Here is a 22,283-nt window from a genome sequence, read left to right as displayed (position 1 = left end):
GCCAATTGGCCCATTGCATGAAGGTCCCATTGTACTCTGAGATAACCTATTTCACCATCGATTACACCATCAGTTTGGTGTCATCTGCAAACTTACCAACCATACCTTCTACATTCACATCCAAATCATTTATAAAAATGACAAAAGGCAGTGGTGGTATGGCTTGACAATTCATTACCAATACCCAATATAATGGAGAGTGGAGAACCATCTCCACACCAGGAAGGAAATAACCCTGTTATCCAGGTCTCCCTCATGGCAGCAACATCTGTCTTATCAATGGAACTTAGACACGCTTGTTCTCATGCAATGAACCTCGTCGAGAATAGCCTAATAGCCTCTTCTCTTTAGTCTACCAAGTGGTTTCGGTCTACCACACTAAACGAGATCGCAATACTCAAGGAGAATGCTGGCAGATGATCTAACCAATGTATCATTCACCAAGGTGACTCCAGCAAGGATCCAAAAGCCACAGATCTCTCACCAACCTCTACAGTCCCCATCACTCCATGGTGGAAAGCAGAAGCCACATTGCTTATTACTCTTGTTATATTGGATAGATGAAGATGAAGAAGATGTAGGAATCACACTGCGACAATACTATGGCTTTAAGAGCTGTATTTTGTCCTGTCTTTCTTAAAGAGGAAAGGTTGAGGCAGGGGAGATGATCTGTCCACTCAAAGATAATAGAGTAAACAATTTGTGAAGCTTTGGGTTTTTTTTAAAGTTGGAACAATAGAAGCAGCCTGAATGGGTGGGGTCAAGCTTCCACAGAAACAGGATGTTTTTGTTTTTCAGTAGCAGCTGTTGGGGTCTTGAAGCTGGGTTTGGAAGCTGCATTATATCTCTCCCTGTTACTCTCTCTCTCTCTCGAGTTTTCTCTTGATGTTGTTTTCTCCTGGGCTGGAGAATTACATGTGAGACAATCTGTTTCTCTAAATTTGCCTTTGCCAAGGGTATGTTTATGGGATGTTAGTATATTGGAACAGTTACTGTTTGATAATTAAATAACCTATTATTCTGTTAAGTTTTCCAAGAGAGTTACGTTTTTCCCCTTTCAACTTAAACCTAAATCCCTTAGCTTTGGACTCTCCTAGCCTGAGGAATTCACCTTATCCATGCTACTCATGATTTTATAAACTAATATCAGATCACCCCGCAGCCTCCAATGCTCCAGGGAAAAAAATCCCAGTCTATCCAGCCTCTCCTTATAACTCAAACCCCCCATTAGTGGGCGGCACGGTGGCACAGTGGTTAGCACTGCTGCCTCACAGCGCCAGAGACCCGAGTTCAATTCCCGCCTCAGGCGACTGACTGTGTGGAGTTTGCACATTCTCCCCATGTCTGCGTGGGTTTCCTCTGGGTGCTCCGGTTTCCTCCCACAGTCCAAAGATGTGCAGGGCAGGTGAATTGGCCATGCTAAATTGTCCGTAGCGTTAGGTAAGGGGTAGATGTAGGGGTATGGGTGGGTTGCGCTTCGGCGGGGCGGTGTGGACTTGTTGGGCCGAAGGGCCTGTTTCCACACTGTAAGTAATCTAATCTATCTAATAACTTCTCAGTAACATTCTTGTAAATCTTTTCTGAACTCTTTCAAGTTTCACAGCATCTTTCCTACAGTGGGGAGACCAGAATTGAATGCAGTATTCCAATTTCTTCTTTCTTTTGTTTCTGCTTTGTTTTGGCTATAGCGTATGAATAAAGTGTGTTTTGCTTAAATATGGTAGTGTGCCCATTTGAATTGTATCTGGATCACAATGCCTGGCACTTGCCTTTAAAACAAGAAAAAGTTAGGGTCTAGACTATCTTCTGAATATAGTTTGATAGGGGTTTGGTCTGGTCCATAACACAGGTCCAGATTGAAGGAACAGAGTACATTTTGTCAAGAGAAGGGCCTTGAGGGATTTGGAAATGAGTGGGACAATTTTGAAATCAAGACTTTCCCAGAATGGGGCCTGGTCTGTGAAGTCAGGGGTCTTGGGTAATTAGGACGACGACAAGGTTAGGAGATGGGCAGTGGAGTTTAAAGCCAGTGTCAGAAAAGCTTAGAATGATCAAGTTGAGTATGAGTTGAGTTGGGGCTGAGTTGAGTATGGTTGCCATTATGAAAGAGATAGTGCTAGAAAAGTTAAAAAGTCTTAAAATTGATAAATCTCCTGGCCCCGATGGGATACACCCTAGAGTTCTGAGAGAGGTGGCTGAGGAAATAGCAGAGGCATTGGTTGAGATCTTTCAAGAGTCACTGGAGTCAGGGAAGGTCCCGGATGATTGGAAGATGGCTGTTGTAACCCCCTTGTTCAAGAAAGGATCAAGGCAAAAGATGGAAAATTATAGGCCAATCAGCTTAACCTCGGTTGTTGGTAAAATTCTAGAATCCATCATTAAGGATGAGGTTTCTAAATTCTTGGAAGAGCAGAGTCTGATTAGAACAAGTCAACATGGATTTAGTAAAGGGAGGTCATGCCTGACAAACCTGTTGGAATTTTTTGAAGAGGTAACAAGTAGGTTAGACCAGGGAAACCCAGTGGATGTGGTCTATCTAGACTTTCAAAAGGCCTTTGATAAGGTGCCACACGGGAGGCTGCTGAGCAAGGTGAGGGCCCATGGTGTTCGAGGTGAGCTGCTGGGATGGATTGAGGATTGGCTGTCTAACAGAAGGCAGAGAGTTGGGATAAAAGGTTCTTTTTCAAAATGGCAGCCGGTGACGAGCGGTGTCCCGCAGGGTTCGGTGCTGGGGCCACAGCTGTTCGCATTATATATTAATGGTTTGGATGAGGGAACCGGGGGCATTCTAGCGAAGTTTGCCGATGATACGAAGTTAGGTGGACAGGCAGGTAGTACTGAGGAAGTGGGGAGGCTACAGAAGGATCTAGACTGGTTGGGAGAGTGGTCCAGGAAATGGCTGATGGAATTTAACGTGAGCAAGTGCGAGGTCTTGCACTTTGGCAAAAAGAATAAAAGCATGGACTACTTTCTAAATGGTGAGAAACTTAATAAAGCCAAAGCACAAAGGGATCTGGGAGTGCTAGTCGAGGATTCTCTAAAGGTAAACATGCAGGTTGAGTCCGTGATTAAGAAAGCGAATGCAATGTTGTCTCTTATCTCAAGAGGGTTGGAATATAAAAGCAGAGATGTACTACTAAGACTTTATAAAGCTCTGGTTAGGCCCCATTTGGGGTACTGAGTCCAGTTTTGGTCCCCACACCTCAGGAAGGACATACTGGCACTGGAACGTGTCCAGCGGAGATTCACACGAATGATCCCTGGAATGACAGGTCTAGCATATGAGGAACGGCTGAGGATACTGGGATTGTATTTGTTGGAGTTTAGAAGATTAAGGGGAGACTTAATAGAGACGTACAAAATAATACATGGCTTGGAAAAGGTGGATGCTAGGAAATTGTTTCCGTTAGACGAGGAGACTAGGACCCGTGGACACAGCCTTAGAATTAGAGGGGGTCATTTCAGAACAGAAATGCGGAGACATTTCTTCAGCCAGAGAGTGGTGGGCCTGTGGAATTCATTGCCGCAGAGTGCAGTGGAAGCCAGGACGCTAAATGTCTTCAAGGCCGAGATTGATAGATTCTTGTTGTCTAGAGGAATTAAGGGCTACGGGGAGAACGCTGGTAAGTAGAGCTGAAATGCGCATCAGCCATGATTGAATGGCGGAGTGGACTCGATGGGCCGAATGGCCTTACTTCCACTCCTATGTCTTATGGTCTTATGGTCTTAAGAAACATAGATCCCATACAATGAGGAAGCAGCCAGTCGGCCCATCAAGTCCACATTGGCCCTCAAAGACCATCGCACCTAGGCGTACTCCATTACCCGATTCCTGTAACCATGCATTTCCCATAATCCACCTAGCCTGCACATCCCTGGACACACAGGAAATTTAGCATGGCCAATTCACCCAACCTGCACATTTTTGGTCTGTGGGTGGAAACCCACTTAGACACAGGGAGAATGTGCAAACTTCACACAAACAGTCACCCAAGCCTGGAATTGAACCCAGGTCCCTGGCGCTGTGAGGCAGCAGCGCTAAACACTAAGCCATCATGCCGCCCTTCAAGGTGATATACATCAAAGCAAGGAATAACGTTTTCAGAACAGAGACACCCTTGCCAACTTTTATAGGTGTGCCATCGAGAGCATCCTGTCTGGTCTGGCAACTGGACCATTCAAGATCGGAGACAGTTACAGACAATCACAAAGGCCAACCTCCCATCTATAGAATCCATCTACCAGGCCCACTGTCAAGGAAAGGCCGCCAGCATTCTCAAAGATCCATCCCACCCTGGCAATGTTTTTCTACAACCTCTACCATCAGGGAGAAGGTACAGAAGCCTGAACACTCGCACCAGTCAGCTTCGAAACAGTTTCTACCCTACTGTTGTTAGAACACTGAATGGACTCACAAACTCTTAACATTCACCTACACCTGTGTTTTGGTTATTGCCGCTGTTTACCTATTATCTACTTATCTATGCTGCTTAACTCTGTGATCTGTCTGTATTGCTTGCAAGACAAAGCGTTTCCCTGTGCCTTGGTACATGTGACAATAAATTCAATTCAATTCAATTCAGGGAGGGATGAGCAATGTCACAGTCTGTGGAAGTGATTGGACATGGTAACAGAGAAAGCAGAAGGTCAGGAGCTTAGCTCAAGGTTAGATAGGATGGTCAAATCTCAGCAATAGGCAAGAGAGTTAGACCATAAGAGCATAAGAGATAAGAACATGAGTAGGCCATTCAGCCCTTCAAGCCAGCTCTGTCATTCAACAGGACCATGACCGATGTGACATTCCTCATGTCTACTTTCCAACCTTTTCCACATTGCTCTTGATTGTCCAACTGATCAAGAATCTATCTCGGCCTTAGATATACACAAGGACTCTGTCCCCACAGGTCTCTCTGTAGCAAGAACTTCCAAAGGCTCACAACCCTCTGAGAGAAGAAATTCCTCCTCATCTCAGTCTTCAACTGATGCCTTTAATGGAGAGAGCCCAGGATTGAATATTACCACTCTTACCTTTTGATTCCTAAATTCCATAAAACTAATCTCATTGTTTTCATTCACAAATGTAATTATCACTGGATGGGCCAGCATTTATTGTCCAGCCTTTATTACCCTTGGTGGTGAGCTGCCTTCTTGAACTACTGCAGTCCCTGGCCATAGATAAAGCAGGCAGTTCCAGGATTTTGACCCAATAACAGTGAAGGAATATATGTCCAAGTCAGGATGGAGCATGGATTAGAGGGGATCTTGTAGGAGTCAAGATGAAGAGTGGTTTGCAAGTGGTGGTGTTCACATATATCTCTTGCCCTTGCCCTTCTAAATGGTTGAGGTCGCAAGTTTGTAAGGTACTGACAAAGGAATTGTGGTGGACTTCTGCAAATCATCTTGTGAATAGTGCACACTACTGCCAATGTGGTGGTGAAGGGATTGAATGTTTAAGATAGTGGATGTGGTGGCAATCATGTGGACTGGATGTAGTTCTGGATGTAGTCAAGCTCTTGAGTGTTATTGGAGCTGCACTCATGGAAGTAAGTGGAGAGTATTTCATGATATTGTCTTGTCGATGGTAGACAGACTTTGGAGAGGCAGGAGGTGAGTCATGCACTGCAGAACATCAGGGCAATGGCAATCTCAGGTTGCTGATCATTGCGGAATTCAATAAATCAACATTGAAAATCAAAAGGGGATGGTTTGAATATCGTTTGTTGGAGATGGCCGTATGTGGTGTGAATGCTGCCACTTGTCAGCAGAAATCTAAATGCTGTACAGGTCCTGCTGCACATGAACATGCTTCAATATCTGAGGGGGCGTGAATGGTGCTAAAAATGTGTAATCATCAGCAATCAATCTCACTCTGATCTTATGATGAAGGGAAAGTCATTGAGGAAGCAGCTGAAGATGGTTGTGATTTTTGTGATCCTTGCACAAGGACCTTCCAATCCCTCTGTGCTATTGCTTTCTGCAGTCTTTCTCCATCTGAATAATATTTGGCTCTTCTATGACACAGTGCAGAGCCTCACATTTCCCTATGATATATATTCCATCTACCATTTTGTGCCCACTCACCTATTTTTGTGTCATCTACAAACTTGACAATAGGACTTTCACTCCCTCATCTAAGTCACCAACATTTATGTTGTAAATAATTGTTGCGCTATCACTGATCCCTGCGGTACTCCCCTAATTACAGATTGCCATTCCGAAAATGTTCCCCTTATCCCAACCTACTGCCTTCTATCAGTTAGCCAATCCTTAATCCTTCATCAGAAATGAAGGGCTTTCGCCCGAAACGTCAATTCTACTGCTCCTCGGATGCTGCCTGACCTGCTGTGCTTTCCCAGCACCACTCTGATCTTGACTCTGATCTCCAGCATCTGCAGTGCTCACTTTTGCCTGATCCTTAATCCTTGCTAATGCACCTCCTCACATCATGAGTTCTTAGTTATCGAGTTGCTTGACGCATGGTACCTTATCAAATGCTTGCTGGAAATCCAAATATATTAAATCCACCCGCTTTCCCCTTATTTTATATTTCCTGTACCCTCCTCAAAGAATTCTAATAAATTTCCCCTTTGTGAAGCCGTGCTGTCTATGTTTGATTAAATTATATATTTCAAAAATGCGTTATTACATTCTTCATAATAGACTCAAACAGATCTTACTCATAAAAGGATCAAGAACAAAAAGGCACAAATATAAAGTGATTTGCGAATGTGATGTGACAAAAATAAATTTTCGCACCACTAGCAGTTTTGTCTGGAATGTACTGCCTGGACGTGTGGTGCAATTGATCCATTCTGGAGGATGTTAGGTGGCTATTTTAAGAGAAGCAATGTTCAAGAGTACAGGCAACAGGAAGGAGAATGGCAATAAATTACAATGCTCATTTGGAGAGCCGGTACAGAAATAATGGGCCAAACGGCCTTTATTTAATCAGATAATTAGATTCCCTACAGTGCAGATACAAGCCCTTCAGCCCAACATGTCCACACCGACACTCCAAAGAGTAACCAACCCAAACCCCTTTCCCCTCTGACTAATGCACCTAATTGACAATTTAGCATAACCAATTCACCTGACCTGCACATCTTTGGAAGGTGGGAGGAAAGTGGAGTACCTGGAGGAAACCCATGCAGACAACGTGCAAACTCCACATAGAGGTTGGACTCAAACCCGGGACCCTGTTGCTGTGAGGCAACAGTGCTAACCACTGAGCCACCATGCTGCAAATTTTAGTGCACCATTCCCAGAAGTACTGCAATACTAGGACGATGCACGAAGTTGGTGGAGCAAGCTCCTAACCCAACTCCTTCCTGCAAAAATCGATTAACATCCAGTCCCTGATTCAGGGATGTATCAGATATTAAAACTGATAAGAATTAAAGCTGATAAAAGCAGAACTACACATGATCTTAGCCAAAAGGCCAAGAATGTGGCCCTGTGATTCTGTGAAAGCCCTTTGTTGACCCAATATCAAGCTTAGCCTGTGTGTGTTCCTAAAAAATGCCTTGGAATGTTTTTACTCTACATTAAAGGCCCAAGTTGTTGCTGCTGGTCATCTGGATTTGGAGATGTAATTTTGCCACCGGCCTGCCTCTGAGCACCGGTACATGAGAAAGGACATTAGACCCAGCAAGTTTAGCTAAATGCCTTCTTCCCACATCCTTGACCTTTTCAAGCCTTCATTTTGGATTTGCATTTAACATGCTCAGAAAGTAGGAGAGGGAGAATCATTCTTGCGACAATATGTCAACGATATTACAAACATGACATGACCATTTCCCAACCAGCAACCCTAGCACTCTCGTCAATGTATTCAAATTTCCTCTTTTATGATGATGAGAGGACTCTTGACAGCACAAGTATAGGCCATGTCAGCATTCAACTCCCTCGGTAGAGTTGGGAGGGAAAGATCGAAGGTGATTGTTAGCTCTAACTGACTAGAATGCTGCCACCTTCACCTGGCCTCAAACTGCGATTGCCTTTGATGCAAAGAATTTCTCTGTTCTGTCAATCCATGTCTCCATTATAGCACATTAGTGGCAGTAATAGCAGGGACCCACTATCAATTGAGCTGAACACCATGACAGCACTCTATAATTTAGTGTAAATTGCTCCAAAGAGTTCTAACTGCAATCTATAAGGAATTGGTAAAAAGCAGTTGAGAGCAATTCTTTTACAGTGTCTCACCAAATTAATGTTGTCAGGGTCCGTGGTCACAGTCACTTTGGGTGAATAGTGCTTTAGGTTCACCATCAGTGCGAATTGCAAACTATCTCCTAACTTGGAAATATTCCACTGTCAAAATCTTGGAACTCCCTGCCAAAAAACTCAGTGTGATTACTCTCACCACATGAAGAGTAAGGATTTAAGAAAAAAATCACTATCACCGTTATCAGGTGCAGCTAGAGACAGACAATAAATGTTGGCACTTGGGATATATCTCAAGGATTTTGCTTTATACGGAAGCATAGACCCAGATATTCCAGAGTTGAGAGTCTTATTTTACTCTGGATTAAAAATTATGCACCTACTTTTAGATGGGCTTTCTGCTGGAGATTCCAGGACAGGGGCCTTCTGTTAATACAAGGAATGCAGGAACGAAGAAATCTTTGCAGAAACATTAGCTTGTATAGAAAAATTACCTCCTTATTTTGCAGCAGTCAGAGTACTGTAGTTTGGCATTGAAATGTCAAGCAGTTCAGCTCAGCCATTTTGACAGCTTCTGTGAAAAGGCAAGCATGTAAAGGAAGTGTGGGCTTAGGGTGCCAGGTGGGAGAGGTGGGTAAAGTGCCAGATGAGTCAGGAAGGTAGAGTGGGTAATGGGGCGGGGGCTAAAGTGACAAATAGCTGAGTAGGTAGGGTACCAGGTGGGTAAGGTAGCGTACCACGTGGGTAAGGGGGTTTCGGGTGTCAAATGTGTGAGTAGAGGGTGCTTGATGGGTAAGGAAGGTTGGGTACCAGGTGGGTAAGGGGGTGGCAGAATACCAAGCTGGTGAAAAGCAGGGTACCAGGTGGGTAAGGGAGGTTAGAGTGCCAAATGGGTGAGTAGGGAGGGTATCAGCTGGGTAAGGGTGAGGGGTTAGGGTGCCAAATGTGTGAGTAGGGATGGTACCAGGTAGGTAAGAGTGCCACATGGGTAAGCAGGGATGCCAGATAGATGAGTAGGGAGGATAGTGAGTGGGTAAGGGGTTAGGGTGCCAGGGGTAAGTGGGGTAAAGTGCCAGGTGGGTAAGGTGTCAGTGTGCCAGGTAATTGAATCTGTGCTTATACTGGGGGGGGGGGGCAGCAGTGGAATCCAAGCCAGTGAGTGCCCGTGAGTGCCAATGAGTGTCAGTGTGAGTTAGGGATGTGTTGAATCTACCAGCTGTCAGGATGCTCTGACAAATGTGGAGTGTGTAAAGCTGCTGGGGTGGAGTATCAGTTCAGCTTTGATGGTGGTGGTCTATTTTGGCTGCAGCTGTAATGTGGGTCTGAGGATGGGTTGAGGCAGTGAGGGGATGCCAAGCAGAGTCAGTCTGATAAATCAAAGAGGGGTGGTCAAATATGGGAGTGTGGAGGAGGGTCAAACTGGCTTCCGTGCAGCATTCACTTCTGACAGGATAAGGTTGAGGCTGGGGGTATGGGTGTAATAGGGTCAGGCCGTTGGGGATGGGGGTGGAGGGTGGGTGCGAAATCAGGTTCAGGGGGTATAAGCCTGGTGGAGCAGCTGGCTATCAGGACTGGGGATGGGAATAAGCCGCAATGAGGATTGGGTGTCTGGTCCAGCAGAGTCAATCGGGGAGGGCAGCATCAGATTTGGTCAAGTTGAGGGGACTGGGAGATTTGGTACAAGGTGAATTTGAGAGGAGGTCTGTTTAATAGATATCCAGTTGTTAAACATAATTTTTAATCTTCTGCCCTTCCCTGGGTAAGTACTCAGGTGAACTGAGTCAGAACCTTCCAAATTCTTTTTCAAAGGACATTCTTAAAGGTTTCCAGGCACAGGGCAATTGCCTGTTGGAAGTTTAAATTTTCCAGGGAATTCTCCCAGAATCAGCTTGATCCAGATTACATTTGAAGGTAATGTCACCGTACTCCTCCTGGAAAATATGGCTGTTCTCTCACAGAGAGAGTCAATTGGTGGTGGTTTGACCAGAAGGTCACCACCCCTCAGAGAAGGAGCAAGGTTGAGAGGGAGGGTCCTTCAATGGTAACCTCAGCCAATGCAGGGATTGAATCCCGTGTTGTTGGGCATCACACTGCATTTAAAAAACAGCCATCCAGCCAACTGAGCTAACCGACACATGGCTTCACTATTCAATTCCAGTCCGTTCTGCTCCAAGGACTCTCTAGCCATTGGAATATTTTTGCCATTATTTGGAACAAAGTCAAGATTGGTGGCCAAACACTGTATCAGCTACAGTCTAAGAGCACCAAGGTTAATCATGGTGAAACATCAACAAGGTAGCAGAGAAATAAGCTGTGGACACAATTCTCGTGATTAACCAATGATTCCTGATTGAAAATTTAGGTTTGACCATCTAGAATGAAGTTGATAATCTCTCCTGATAGTAACTGGATCTTGAATCTTACAACCATTTTCATTGCTAAATCCGAGCTGCTTATGAACAAACATAAGAGCATGCAAGTTAGGAGTTGGTGATCCAACTTCCTCAACTCTACGCTCTCACCTCATAAGCTCATGGCTGATCTAACTGTGGCCTCAATTCCTTTTTCCCATCTACGCCCAACTCCATTCTTAGTGAAGAGTCAAGCTTATTCTCTTGAGGTCCTCGGAAACTTTCAACACAAATGGATTCTCAAACTTTCCACAACTCAAGGCCAACTATACCAGTCAGAAACTGCCAAGATCACATGTGAAAGCAAACAAGATGCACCCAGCTGAGTCTGTGCTTCCCAAATTTTATCTCCCTGATCTTCTTACTCTTAAGTTCTGCTGTCCATGCGTTCCACCTCTCCCTTTGTTTCTTCTCTCCCTTGCTTTTGCTTTTCCCACTATCTTCTCCTCCCTATGCTTCCACTCTCTCCCTGTCCCCTCGTCTCTCTTCATGCCCCGACTCTCTTTCTCTGTGCTCCTGCTCTCTTTGTGCACCTTATCTATCTCTGTTCCTACTCTGTCCCAAGGTTCATACTCACTCATGTTCCTGCTTGATGTGTGCTTATTCAAACCCAATGCAGCAATACATACGTTATCACCTGTAACCTAAGAACAAAATGTAGGTAATGATATTGAAAGACCCAGCAGGTATTTGTTATAGCTACTTTTACATACTGACAGTCACATTAAGTTAATCAATTACAAACAGGTTGATGAAAACGTGTCACTATCTTCTTGCTTGAAAGAATTTAGGTTTTAATCAGAAAGGAACCTGATCTGTTTTCCACACTAACAGAAACCGATGCTGCTGAATGTCTAAATGCTTTTACATTCAGGAGACTGTTATTCAGTTCATCCTTTTTATGAACAGTGACTAGTGCGAACAATTATTCGTGTTTGCTTCCAGGCAGGTATTGCAGCCGTTCTTAGGTTATCTCCCATCATATAAATAAACTAGATGTGGATAGCATGGTATTAAAATATCCAACAGGCATATATTACAGTTCATTAACATGCATGAATATTCCATTGACAGACAATGTCTGGCGAACATTGAGTGATTTGGTTGCAAACTGCTTCTGTCAGCATGTTATGCTTTAAGTGACCCAAATTAAGGTGGAGTCTGAGATCTTTAATCTTTCAGCTCACATGTTACAATACAATAGTGAATGTCTCTTAAAGCTTACCCTGAGATTACCCGGAAGGGCTCTACTGCTGAAATCTCCTCACCTGAGGTGTGGTGACCCTCAGGTTAAATCACCATCAATCATCTCTTTTCACCACCCCCCAACACGATGAGAGACCACCTATAAATGTTTGTTAGTCAGTGCAATAATCTGTCCAGAAAAGTGTACAGCAGCAAAATGCAAGAATAAAATAAAGAAGCGTGGAATGCTGGAGATCTGAAACAAAAACAAAACTTCCTGGAAAAACTCAGCAGATCGGGCAGCATCTGTGGGAAGAAAGCAGAGTTCATGTTTCGAGTCCAGCAGCTCTTCATCAGAACTCAACTTAAGAAGCCTGGGGAAGATACAGAGGAGACTTAGACAATAGACAAAAGACAATAGACAATAGGTGCAGGAGTAGGTCATTCTACACTTCGAGCCTGCACCACTTTTCAATATGATCATGGCTAATCATCCTTAATCAGTATCCTGTTCCTGCCTTATCTCCATAACCCTTGATCCCACTATCCTTGAGAGCTCTATCCAACTCTTTCTTAAATGAATCCAGAGACTGGGCCTCCACTGCCCTCTGGGGCAGAGCATTCCACACAGCCACCACTCTCTGGGTGAAGTTTCTCCTCATCTCTGTCCTAAATTGTCTACCCTTTATTTTTAAGCTGTGTCCTCTGGTTCGGCACTCACACATCAGCGGAAACATGTTTCCTGCCTCCAGAGTGTCTAATCATTTAATAATCTTATATGTCTCAATCAGATCCCCTCTCAGTCTTCTAAACTCAAGGGTATACAAGCCCAGTCGTTCCAGTCTTTCAGCGTAAGGTAGTCCCGCCATTCCAGGAATTGACCTCGTGAACCTACTCTGCACTCCCTCAATAGCCAGAATGTCTTTCTTCAAATTTGGAGTCCAAAACTGCACACAATACTCCAGGTGTGGTCTCATCAGGGCCCTGTACAGCTGCAGAAAAACCTCTTTGCTTTTATACTCAATCCCTCTTGTTATGAAGGCCAGCATGCTATTAGCCTTCTTCACTACCTGCTGTACCTGCATGCTTACCTTCATTAACTGGTGGACAAGAACACCCAGATCTCTTTGTACTGCCCCTTTACCTAAATTGATTCCATTGAGGTAGTAAGCTGCCTTCTTGTTCTTGCCAACAAAGTAGATAACCATACATTTATCCACATTAAACTGCATCTGCCATGCATCTGACCACTCACCTAACCTGTCCAGGTCATCCTGTAATCTCCTAACATCCTCCTCACATTTCACCCTGCCACCCAGCTTTGTATCATCAGCAAATTTGCGAATGTTATTGCTGTAATGACTTACCTGAGTGGCTCCAGGTATGAGGATATACTGAAGGAATTGAGACTGTTCTCCCTGAAAGATTTCACTGAGGCTGAACAGGCTGATCAGAGTCGATATAGTGAAGCTGTACTGCTCATAAAAGAAACAAGAGAAAGTGGGCAGAGATTTAAGGCAATATGCAAATGTGTCAAGGTCGATGTGAGGCAAAATCTTCTCACACAGCGAGTGGTTTGGTTTTAGAAAGCACTACATAGAACTGGGGTGGGGCAGGTTCAACTGATGCACTCAAGTGGGCAATGGATGGTTATTTGGATCAGAATGGTGTGCAAAAATGGAGAAAAGGCAGGCGATTGGCACCAGATCATGGAGCACAATGGACCCAATGGTGTCCTTCATCAGGATAATAATTCTGCGATTCTGAGAGGAGGAATTCTAGTGATGGGGGAAGGTTGTAGAATTTTGAATTGTTTTCCTTGGAACGAAGATGATTGGAGGTACTTTATCAAGGTGAACAAGATGCTGGCGTGGTTAGATGAAGTGGATAAAGGCAACCAGTTTGCTTGAGGGTACAAGAGCTCAAAGACATGCTTAATATAGCGAGCAAGCATCGCAGGGGAAATGTGAGAGACAATGCACTTATCGCATAATGACAATGGGTAATGACTGAGGAGTTGCTGCCAACTAGAGGGTAGAAAAGGAGCCAAATGATTTTCTGAATCTTTGAATGATTTCAAAAAGAAATTGGATGAAAAGTTGACGGCTACAGGAACGGAGGACTAACGCAGGCAAATAAGGTTTACTGATTGGTCGATGGAGGGCCAGCATAGGAACATAGGCACAGGACAAGGCCATTCAGCCCTTCAAGTTCCTCCACCATTCTAGATCATGCCTGATCACTTAGCTCAGCACTCTATTGTGGCATGATCCCCATATCCCTTGATGTCATTTGTAACTCCATCTCTCCCTTAAACTTACTTAATGGTGGAGCTTCTCCGAAGCTTCTGAAGATTTCTCACTGCATTCCCTCTGCGGTAAGTATTTCCTTCGTTAGGCATGGAGACCGGATCCTCCCACAATACTTCTGGTGTAAGCTCACCAAAGTTCTCCACCTAAATCTCCTTCCAAACCATTTGCTGTAAGGATTTGATGGGCGGAATTCATAGAATTCCCAACAGTGTGGAAGCAGACCATTCAGCCCATCGAGTCCACACTGACCCTCTGAAGAGCATCCCTACCCCACCCCCTCCCACCCCCACCTTATAACCCAGTATAACCCATCTAGCCTGCACATCATGGGCAATTTAGCATGGCCAATCCAACCAACCTGCGCACCTTTGGACTGTGGGAGGAAGCCAGAGCACCTGGAGGAAACCCACGCAGACACAGGGAGAATGTACAACTCCACACAGACAGTCGCCCTAGGCCAGAGTCTAACACGGATCCTTGGCACTGTGAGGCAGCGTGCTAACCACCATGGCATCTCCAGTGCTGTAACACTTCTGCTACTATCTGTATTACATGCCTTTATATCTGCACATTGATTATTAATAATGTCAGTTTGGGGTCAGTTATCTCAATTGGCTGGATGGTTAAATCATGATACAGAGTGACATCAACAGAGTGAGTTCAATTCCTACACCAGCTGTGGTTAACATGAAGGACTCTCCTTCACAAACCTCATCTCAATCCAACACGAGACACCCCTCTCTCCAAGGCTTTTTCCTGCTCCTCGGATGCTGCCTGATCTGCTGTGCTTTTCCAGCACCACACTCTTGACCCCTCTCTCTAATAAAAGAACAGGACTATGCAACTTTATCTTTATATTCTATGCATGGCAGGTGTACTACGATGTAATCAGCGTATCCTCTTCACAGCATCACAATAGTATTTTTTGTTTTATTTATTTCTGGGATTTGGGCATCGCTGGCTGGGTCAACACTACCGGCCTGTCTCTAGACGTCCATGAGAACCTGGTGAGCTGCCCTTTTGAACTGCAGCAGACCATGTGCTGCGGGTTGACCCACAATGCCATTACGGAGGGAATTCCAGGACCTTGACCCAGCGATAGTGAAGGAACGGCAACGTATTTCCAAGTCAGGGTGGTGAGTGGCTTGGAGGGGAACTTGGAGGTGATGGTGTTCCCATGTATCTGTTGCTCCATCCTTTTGGATGGAAGTGGTCATGGATTTGGAAGGTGCTGTCTGAGAATCTTTGGTGAATTTCTACAGAGCACTTTGTAGATGGTACACACTGCTGCTACTTGAGCATCAGCAGTGGAGGGAGTGGATGTCTGTAGATCTGGTGCCAATCAAACGGGTCACTTTACTGCGTTGAATCGAATTTGCTTTATTGTCACATGTATTCAAATGAGTACAGTGAAAAATACACAAAGCACCTCAGTATAGATTCTTAAGAACAGAATCTTAGAGGGAAAAAATTAGAAAAATAAAGAAATAAAAAGTCCACATTAACAATCATTCCAACCCAATCCAAGTCTGCATCTAGCCTCAAGAGACATCTCCACCGTCATCTATGTTGGACCCACCAAATTAGGAACCTTTAGGCATCATCTCTTGGTCTCCAGGCCGACCCACATTCACCCCATTTCTCTTTGCCACCTCGCCAATAACCAGAAATCCCCTCTCCAGGCCTACAGTGACCACAACCAGGTTCCACTGCTACCTTGATGATGTCAGCAGTCCCCAGTGGAAGGTGTCAAGCTTCTTGAGTGCTGTTGGAGCTGCACCCATCCAAGCAAGTGGGCACTATTCCATTGCACTCCTGCCTTGTAGGTGGTGGACAGGCTTTAGGGAGTTAGGAGAGGAGTTACTCACTGCAGTATTCCTAGCCTCTGATTTACTCTTGTGGGACTGTGTTTATATGGCAAGTTTCGTTCAGTTTCTGGTCAATGGTAACTCCACAGATGTTAATGGTGGGGAATTCAGTGATGGTAACGCTATTGAGTGCAAAGGGGCGGTGGTGAGATTGTCACTTATTGGAGATGATCAGTATATTTGTGTGGTCTGAATATTACTTTGTTGTAGTGTTATGATGTTGATACAGGTACAGAAGGAGACCGTTCAGCCTATCGTGCTTGTGCTGGTTCTATTACCTACAGTCAATCTCCTGCCTTTTCCCTACATGGCTGCATGCTGTTTCTACTCAACTCACCATCCAATGCCCTTTTGAATGTTACAATTGATCCTTTCCCCACTCTATTTCCAATTCTCATCATTACGACATGCTTCGAGCAAAAGGCAGACGAGAAGAATCAGCGATGTTTAGCAATAATCAGGCTTAATCAGAAACAAATAACAAAATTGTCAAAATGTGTTTGGTTGTTTAAAAAGATCTGAGTGTCAATGATCATAGAGTCATACAGCACGGAAACTGACCCTTTGGTCCAACCAGTCCATGCCAACCATAATCCCAAACTAAACTGGCCTGCCTTGGCCCATGTCACTCCAAACCTTTGCTATTCATGTACTAATCTAAATATATTTTAAACATTGTAACTGTACCCACATCCACCACTTCCTCTGAACGTTCATTCCACACATGAACCACTCTCTGTGTAAAAGAAATTGCCCCTCACATCTTTTTTAGATCTTTCTCCTCTCATCTTAACAATATGCCCATGGTCTTGAAATCCCCCACCCTAGGGAAAAGACACCTACCATTCACCTTACCTATACCCCTCATTACTTTATAAAACTATAATAAGGTCACCTCTCAACCTCCTCTCCTCCAGTGAAGAAAGTCCCAGCCTAACCAGCCTCTCCCTATAATGCAAATTTACCATTGCTTCAACATCCTGGTAAATCAAAATAGGTTCTTTATTCTCTTTGCTTTATGTGTTCCTGACAATTGACCCTATGATTAAGCGTGCAATACTTCCTTCCTGTCACATGACAGCCAAATCGTTCAAAGGACAGTGGTTTTGAAGGTTTCTTTTCAAAAAATCAGTTCGGAAAAAAATGTGCTTTAATTGGAAATGTGTTGAACTTCTCCTGGAACTGACAGCAGGCTCCTTCCAATAAATCTTCAATAATAATAATGTGGCAATCATTAATCTTCCTGTACAAATGTCAAGGATCTGAAGCTCTCTGACAGCCACTGGCTAAGGGGAAATAAAATCACTGAAGACTGATTAAACCACCCTCCCCCTACATACACACACACACACACACACGAACGCACGCGCACACACACAAAACATAAAATTCAATCAAAGTCTAGTTACCACAGATAGCAGGGAGAGATGGTGAGACTAATCTAATGTTGTGGGCTCAAATTATAGTTACAAACCACTTTCTTTTTGCAGCTAATGAAACTTATCTGAACAATGTGATGAGATTACTACCTTGTAATCACACCCAGTTATCCATCAATGGATGAAGCAAGCAAAAGAGACCTTTTGTCTGTTACACTGGCATTGCTTCTGATTCTGTTAACAATTTAATTATTGCACATTATTGTATTAAACCTGCTCACTGTCCTTTCTGTGCTCATCAGAAGCCAAGATTGAAGACATCAGAAGAATTCACACTCTTCTTCACTGACAACAACAACTTACAATTACCTATAGCACCTTTGTCAGAATGAAATACCCAAGGCACTTCAGAGGAGCAATGACGGACGAAATTTGACGCTGAATCACATAAAGAGATGTGATCTGAGGCCTCAAACATTGGTTAGATCGGTGGATTCTAATGTACTTTCTGAAAGAGCAAAGTGAAGTCTTAAAACCATAAGATATAGGAAAAGAATTAGACCATTCGGCCCATCAAGTCTGCTCCGCCATTTGATCATGGATGAAATGCTTCTCAACCTCACCCTCCTGCCTTCTCCCTGTAACACTTGATTTCCTTACTCATCAAGAACCCTATCTATCTCTATTTAAATACACTCAAGCCGAAGACATTTAGGGGGGGAATTGCAATGTCTAAGTTCTTGGCTTCTCAAGGCACAGCTACCAACGTTGGAGTGATAAAAATCAGGGGTTACCCAAATTCAGAAATGGAGAAGCCCATAGACCCTGCAGGATTGCAGGGCTGCAGGGGTGTGATGAGATAATACAGAGGTCTGGAGGCACTTGGAAACAAGGTTGTGAATTTCAAATTGAGTTGCTGTTTAACCACCAGGGACAAGGGTACATCAGTGAGCAGCGGAAATTGTCCTGCGCAAGTTGGACATTGATGACAGGGCATTGGATGACCTCTTCAAAATGAATAGGGATCATGCAAATGGGAAACAAGAAATTCTGTAGCTGAATGTCTCTGTAACGGTTTGTTATTGTGCATGGCCAGACTTTCAGTGCAAAGTGCCTTTGTATTATTTTTGCATGATATTTAACACAGAACCAGATCTGTATTATATCTTCCAGGCTAATGTGTTCACACACCTTCACTTAACTATTCATTGCATTCCCAGTTTCCTCAGTAGATATCTTCCTGGCTTGAAATGGACACAGTGATGCTTGTGTAGATCAACTTTCACTAACTTATGTATCACTTAGTTAGCTCAGTTGGTCACGTTCTCATGTCTGGTCAGGCAGATTTTCTTATTCATTCATGGGATATGAGTGTCGCTGACAAGACCAACATTTATTGCCCATCCCTAATTGCCCAGAGGGCAGTTAAGAGCCAACCAGATTGCTGAGGATCTGGAGTCACATATTTCCAAATCTCCCCTTTCCCCACCTCATCCCAGATCCAACCCTCCAACTCATACTACACTCTTGACCTGTCCTACCTGTCCATCTCCTTTCCCATCTTCCCCACTGACCTATCACAATTACCCCCCCCCCACCCACATCCATCTATCAGCTTTCCACCTACATTGCTCCCATCCCCAGCCCCCACTCCCACCCCACTATTTATCTCTCAAACCCCCATCCCCCTCCACATTCCTGATGAATGGCTTATGCCTGAAACGTTGACTCTCTTGCTCCGCAGACACTGCCTGACCTGCTGTGCTTTTCCAGCACCACACACTCAACTCTGATCTCCAGCATCTGCAGTCCTCACTTTCTCCTGTCTGGTGAGATACACATGAAGACAGTTTTTGTTTGTGCACAGAGTTTATTGACTTGTTCAGCCTCACAGCTCCTCTTCCACACACTGGTGACACAGCTTCTTCTGATTTATTAGGAGAAAGTGAGGATTGCAGATGCTGGAGATCAGAGCTGAAAAAGTGTTGCTGGAAAAGCGCAGCAGGTCAGGCAGCATCCAAGGAGCAGGAGAATCGACGTTTCGGGCATCAGCCCTTCTTCAGGAATGAGGAAAGTGTGCCAAGCAGGCTCAGATAAAAGGTAGGGAGGAGGGACTTGGGGGAGGGGCGTTGGAAAGGAAGGAGGTTAAGGTGAGGGTGATAAGGTGAGGGTGATAGGCTGGAGTGGGGGTGGGGGCAGAGAGGCCAGGAAGAAGATTGCAGGTTAGGAAAGTGGTGCTGAGTTCGAGGGTTGGGACTGAGACAAGGTGGGGGGAGGGGAAATGAGGAAACTGGAGAAATCTGAGTTCATCCCTTGTGGTTGGAGGGTTCCTAGGTGGAAGAACCCTCCAACCACAAGGGATGAACTCAGATTTCTCCAGTTTCTTCAGTTCCCCTCCCCCCACTTTGTCTCAATTCCAACCCTCGAACTCAGCACCACCTTCCTAACCTGCAATCTTCTTCCTGACCTCTCCGCCCTCACCCCCACTCCAGCCTATCACCCTCACCTTATCACCCTCACCTTAACCTCCTTCCACCTATCCCATTTCCAATGCCCCTCCCCCAAGTCCCTCCTCCCTACCTTTTCCTCATTCCTGAAGAAGGGCTTATGCCTGAACCGTTGATTCTCCTGCTCCTTGGATGCTGCCTGACCTGCTGCGCTTTTCCAGCAACACATTTTCAGCTTCTTCTGATTTATGTCTGTTCAGAGATAATTAATAACCACCACTGGCTTTTCTTAACTTTAACAATATGGTGAACCATCTCCAACAAAGTGATTGACCAGACATTAGTACCCAGTGTTTATAAATATCCTGAGGTCGTGAATAGAGCTGGCAACCCCATTGATTCCCATAGCTCTTCCAATCTTTCATTTACAAGTCTTTACCCAAATCATTTGTGTTAAATTCTGTCCTTTCAGGTAACGTGCTTTTGAGCAACTTTATGTTCACAATAAATACATCATTCATCTCCCACACAGCTTCTTTTGTCAGGTTTTCTTTGTTACTATCTTACACGGGGGCTGATTAATCGATCATGACTGCATCGGTTCTTTGAAAGATCGATCCAGTTCCTCCCACTCTCCCTGCTCTTTCTGTGTACCCTTTCTGGCAGATTCATGGATATGGAATAAACTGATTCAGTCAGTCTCCAGCGAGAGAAAGAGAGAGAGAGTGACACAAAGCAGAAAACTATAAGGTAAAAACAATGACTGCAGATGCTGGAAACCATAATGCTGTCCATAATGAGATGCTAATCATCAGCATGATTGTATAAGTCATTTTAAATGTCAGTACAGCTCAGTTGGTAACACTCTTGTTTCTGAGTCAGAGCGTTTGTGGAGATCAGACCCACCCCAGTGTCTTGCACATGTCACTCCCAGCTGATAGTTCAACGAGGGCCATGTTGGCAGATTTGTCATCATATTGATGGATGTTAAAGTGAAGCCTTGTGTACCATAGTGCATGCAGCACAGAAAAGCAAATCCTTTTGTCCATCCGGTCCATGCCGGCCGAAGTACACTTTTCATTTCTTTACTTTTTCTCTCTCTTTTCTCTCATTTTTTTTTCCTCTTCCATTTATTTCTTATCTCTTGGCGAAGAGCTCAGTCACAACAATGGCAACAGCATCAGCAGCAGTGAGTGGGCCCAGCAGCATGGACTGGAGTGGGCCCAGCAGCATGGACTGGAGTGGGCCAAGCACCATGGATTGGAGTGGGCCCAGCAGCATGCACTGGAGTGGGCCCAGCAGCATGGACTGGAGTGGGCCCAGCAGCATGCACTGGAGTGGGCCCAGCAGCATGCACTGGAGTGGGCCCAGCAGCATGGACTGAAGTGGGCCCAGCAGCATGGACTGGAGTGGGCCCGGCAGCATGGACTGGAGTGGGCCCAGCAGCATGGACTGGAGTGGGCCTGGCAGCATGGACTGGAGTGGCCCAGCAGCACAGACCCGAGTGGGCCCAGCAGCATGGACTGGAGTGGGCCCAGCAGCACAGACCAGAGTGGGCCCAGCAGCATGGACTGGAGTGGCCCAGCAGCACAGACTCGAGTGGGCCCAGCAGCATGGACTGGAGTGGGCCCAGCAGCACAGACTCGAGTGGGCCCAGCAGCATGGACTGGAGTGGGCCCAGCAGCATGGACTGGAGTGGGCCCAGCAGCATGGACTGGAGTGGGCCTGGCAGCATGGACTGGAGTGGCCCAGCAGCACAGACCCGAGTGGGCCCAGCAGCATGGACTGGAGTGGGCCCAGCAGCACAGACTCGAGTGGGCCCAGCAGCATGGACTGGAGTGGGCCCAGCAGCACAGACTCGAGTGGGCCCAGCAGCATGGACTGGTGTGGACTCAGCAGCACAGACTCGATGGGGGCAAGCAGCACAGACTGGAGTGGACCCAGCAGCACAGACTCAACTGAGCACTTCAACACAAACTCCAGTGGGCCCAGCAGCATGGACTTGAGTGGGCCCAGCAGCATGGACTGGAGTGGGCCCAGCATCATTGACTCCAGTGAGACCAGCAGCATCAACTTGAGTGGGCCTAGCAGCACGTATTCCAGTGAGCCCAGCAGCATTGATTCCAGTGGACTCAGTAGTGTGGACTCCAGTGGGCCCAGCAGCATGGACTCCAGTGGGCCCAGTAGGACGGACTCCAGTGGGCCCAGCAACATGGACTCCAGTGGGCCCAGTAGGATGGACTCCAGTGGGCCCAGCAACATGGACTCGGGTGGGCCCAGCAGTGTGGACTCCAGTAGGCCCAACAACATGGACTCCATGAGCTCAGCAAAGCGAACCCAACTAGGCCCAGCAGCACCAACTCATGGCTGCAGCAGCGGAGGTGAGTCTGGGTTTGCAGTGATGTCTGCCTCCAGCAGTGGTTCATGGAGGTGGTGGTAGAGGTGGGTTTGGACCCAGTACGAGAGCTGGCAGCATCAGCAGCTGCTGCACCGGCGAGAGTGGGCCCGAAACGGA

The 22,283-nt window shown here is 45.5% G+C and overlaps 1 pseudogene; it reads right to left on the bottom strand.

Annotated features, from left to right (window-relative positions):
* Positions 1–7,245: 7,245 nt before the first annotated feature.
* On the bottom strand, positions 7,246–7,451 carry LOC140481704 (U2 spliceosomal RNA; annotated as a pseudogene).
* Positions 7,452–22,283: the final 14,832 nt, after the last annotated feature.

This window comes from Chiloscyllium punctatum, chromosome 9 (assembly GCF_047496795.1).
Source record: "Chiloscyllium punctatum isolate Juve2018m chromosome 9, sChiPun1.3, whole genome shotgun sequence".
Classification (NCBI taxonomy): domain Eukaryota; kingdom Metazoa; phylum Chordata; class Chondrichthyes; order Orectolobiformes; family Hemiscylliidae; genus Chiloscyllium; species Chiloscyllium punctatum.
The sequence above is the reverse complement of the archived record's forward strand: the minus strand, read 5'-3'. Positions and strand labels throughout refer to the sequence as shown.